The sequence below is a fragment of the Chiloscyllium plagiosum genome, unplaced genomic scaffold, assembly GCF_004010195.1.
Source record: "Chiloscyllium plagiosum isolate BGI_BamShark_2017 unplaced genomic scaffold, ASM401019v2 scaf_14665, whole genome shotgun sequence".
NCBI lineage: Eukaryota > Metazoa > Chordata > Chondrichthyes > Orectolobiformes > Hemiscylliidae > Chiloscyllium > Chiloscyllium plagiosum.
The window spans coordinates 17,950-22,252 of record NW_025214181.1 but is presented as its reverse complement, the minus strand read 5'-3'; positions in this window follow the sequence as shown (position 1 = coordinate 22,252).

Genomic DNA, 4,303 nt, shown 5'->3' with positions numbered 1-4,303 from the left:
GTCTTGAGATTGTAATGTTTAATATGTGGGTTGTTGGAACAACATATTTTTACAAAGTTGGAGTCAGATAGTAAGTAGCTAAGACAAGCGGGGCTTAGATTTGATCTTAGTTGTTGTTTAGTGTTCACTATTAAAGTTAAGAAACTAATTTGTCAGTTTTTGTTTAAATAGTGGAATGTAGGAGATCTGTGTCGCTCATATTTTAACAGATTACGAGGTGAGGCGAGCTTTTCTGGGTGTTTGGTTTTAAGAAACAGAGGGGTTCGACTCTACCTTGTAAATGTCCATCCACGCTAACCACGTTTCCCTGCAGTTGCCACATATCCTCCCAGTCCTTTCCTATCCAAATATTTATCCAAATGCTTTTGAAATGTTGTTAATGTACCCCCCTCAACCACATCTGCTGGCAGCTCATCCACGTACCAGCCCTTTATATAAAGAAATGGTCCCTCAGGTTCAATTTTATTCCTTCCCCTTTAACCTTAAACTAATCCCATCTAGTCCTCGATTCTCTAAACCTTGGAAAACACTGAGAGCAATCACCCTATCCATACCTCTCATGATCTTATACAGCTCTATAAGGTCCAACCTCAGTCTCGTAGACACTAGGTCTCGTAGGTCCTAGCTTGTCCAACCTCTCCCTATAACTCAGACAATTGGGTCCTGGCAACGTCCTTGTAAATTTCTTCTGCACTCTTTCTAATTTCATAACATCCATCCCTCTACCAAGGTGACAGAAATGAACACAATACTCCAAGTGCGGCCTTATCAAAGTCCTGTGTAACTACAACATTAATTTCCAACTTCTCCACTCAATGTCCTGCCTGATGAAGGCCAGTGTCCCAAATGCCTTTTTCACTGCCCTGTCTACCTGTGACTCCAGTGTCAGGGAACCGTGCACCTGAACGCCAAGGTCTCTCTGCCCATTACACCCCTTAAGGACCTTCCATTCACCATGGAACTCCTACCTTGATGTGAGATTCCAAACTGCAAGGCCTCACACATATATATTCAATTCCATTTGCCATTTCTCGGCCCACATGCCCACCTGATTAAGGTTCTACTGAAATTTCTAATAATCTTCCTCACTGATCACGCTACCACATATTTTACTGTCATCTGCAAACTTGCTAATGCCTTGTACATTCTCAACCAAATCATGGATAACAAACAGCTATGCACCCAGCCTCCAGTCTGACAAGCATCCGTCCACAAAACCCTCTGCTTCCTACCATCAAGCCAGCTGTGTATCCAATTAGCCAGTCCCCCAGCATTACACATGCTGTAACCTTCCAATGCAGCCTACCATGTGGAACCTTATGAAAGGCCTTACTGAAATCCATGGAGGCGATGTTTACTTCTCTGCCCTCAACAACCTTCCTGGTCGCTTCATCAAAGAACTCTAACAAATTTGGAAAGCATGATCTCCCACTCACAAGTCTGTGCTGACTGCTCCGAATCAAACCCTGTGTAAGTAATGGGTGCAGTCAATGGTAAGCTGTGCTTCATTGTAAGATGATTCGAGAACATAAGTAAAGCCATCTTCCTGCTTTTGTAGAGCCTTGATGAGAGAGTATTTGGGGCACTCTGTACAGATTTCATCCCCTTTGTAAGGAATGATCTCCTTACCACAGTCACGGGTAATGGTATCATGAGGACAGAGTGAAGAAGCTGAGATTTTAATCTGTAGAGTTGTGAGGGGCGTAGAAATGGTTACGCTGAAGCACGAGGAGTGGCTTATTTCCAAAAAAAAAGACATTGATAAGGTGAGAAGTTCCATACTGTACCAGGATTGATTGGTTTGATTTATTGTCACGCGCATCTCAGTACAGGGAAAAATCTTTATTAATGAGCAGTGGAAGCAAATCATAGTAAGCATGGTCAGGCAGATTATAGGGTGGAAATAGACTTGGACAGAGTAAGGCATACAGATTGCACTGCACTAGACAAGATCAACATGGACAAGATCAACATTATTTGAACATAGAGAATCCATTCATCAGACTAATACGGCTTTTCTAATTCTTTATATGGCCTAATTAATTCTAACCACGTCATTGTGCAATCGGTGTGTGAACCCGTACTGAACGCCATGTTGCTCACAATCCTCAACAGCAGCCACAATACCTTCCATCTGAAAAAGGTAGCCATTCCCACCAGCTTCAGCCCTACATAGATAACACCAGACTATCTACTCAGAGATGGAAGGTGTTTCTTTGAAATTTCACACAAGACATATGGCTTCCCTCCTCACCACTAGAAAACCACGTTAACGTCACACGTGTGTATCATAAGCAACGGAACCACGAGGAACAACGTGGAGCAGTCTGTCTGTGCAGCCTCTGCTCCTCTTGTTCATCATATTAGAGCATCAATTAGGAGACAGTGAGGACGGCCGATGCTGGAGATCAGAGTCGGGAGTGTGGTGCTGGAAAGGCACAGCCGGTCAGGCAGCATCCGAGAAGCAGATGATTCGTCGTTTCAGGCATATACCATTCATCAGAAATCAACATCAATTCCTTCATTCTATCCCTGTGTTAGTATGTTGACGGGGAATGGCCCCCGACTGTTGCTGTGTAAGTGACTCAAGGGACTGAATGGCTTCTTCCTCGGGGTCCGATTGGATAGGGCCAAGGGCTTGATTGAGGTACCCCTGGTTCCTGTTTAACAGCTCGGTATGCTGACTAGTATGACGATGCTGCAGCATTGAGAAGTTATTTTGTCCTGGTTTCTTTTGAGAATGAGATTGAATGATCGTTACCAAGCTGGCTAGTTAAGACCACTTGAGTAAACAGCGATGGAGGCCTTAGGTTTATTTTAATGCAGTCTGAATGGGTGTGGCCAGCTCTCACAGATTAGTATCTCTGGGTTTTGCTTTCTCAGTAACAACAGAAGTTATTGGGGTCTCCACAAAGTTGGAAGCTTCAGTGACTATCTCCTGGAGGCTACTCTCTCTGAATTTTCTCTTGATGCTGGTTTTAATTCCTGGATTGGAGAAATGTTTGTGACAATCTGTGTCTGAATATTCCTTTTTGCCAAAGGCTGTGTTTATGGGAGTTTTCTATATTGGAACAGTTCATTAGTAATAGTTCCTAGATCTATTATTCTGTTAACTTTTCCAATAGAAATACGTTATACTAAATTCCTCTTTCCTTCGTTTCATTTTATCTTCCGTGTTTAAATCAATGGCGTTTTGCTTCACACCGCGTAGCTTGACCATTCACATTTCATCTGGAACAGGCACTTTACATTTCCTTTAAAATAAGAAAACATTAGAGTCTAGGCTACTACCTTGAAATATTTTCGAGGGCCTCTGGTGTGTTCCATCACACTAGACTCCCTCTCTTCCTGAGTAATAGGCTGGAGGCACTGAACAGGTTGTCCTTGTTCTTCTCCAATAGTGTCAATGGGCTGAATGACATCCTCATATTCCTGTGAAACCAGCGTGAGGTGATGAATGAATTCTTATTTTACTGTGGCAATGTGCAGTGTCAGGCAGTACTGTTACATGAGTGTTACGGACAATTTAACATTGAGACAAGTCTCAATGGAGTCTGAATCTTGCTGCTCATGGACACAGGCTGGTTCAGGAGCTGACGGGGAAAAGAATTTTGAACATTGTGGGATCTTGGGTGGGTTAAAATGGAGGGAAGGCGGGATGTTGCTGCATGCAGTAGTGAGTGTGGTGGAACATGAGTCGTGTTCGTGGGTCGGTGATATAACAGATATACAATGACTGCGAGGGAGCAGAGAGAATACAGTGACCCTTACCCTGACAGAGCGGGGTAGGTTATTGATGCTTGTCCGGTATTGCCGGATATTTCTTCAGACAGCAGATACTGCATTGATCTGGTGGTGAGCTCATATCATGCCCGGTTTTTCTGGTGCTGTTGGATCTGGGATGAGGTTGGGAGAGGGAAGAATTGGAAACTGGTGAAGTTGATGTTGATGCTGTGTGGTTGGAGGGTCCCAGCTGTCCGTCCACCTATCCACTTCTCCCTGCCCACTGACCTATCACCATCTCCCCCCACACCTGCATCTACTTATCGCCTTCCAAACTTCCCTCTGCCCAGCTCCATTCCCACCAACCTATGTATCTCTCAGAACCCTTTCTACCCATCCCCCAGTTTCCTTATGAAGGGGTTATGCCAAAATGTGTACTCTCCTGCTCCTCGACTGCTGCCTGACCTGCTGTGCTTTTCCAGTGCCACACCTTTCACCTGTGATCTCCAGAGTCTGTAATCCTCACATTCTCTCAGCCTCTAAAAGTAAGTGATAAAAGTATTTGCACTCTTTTGACATG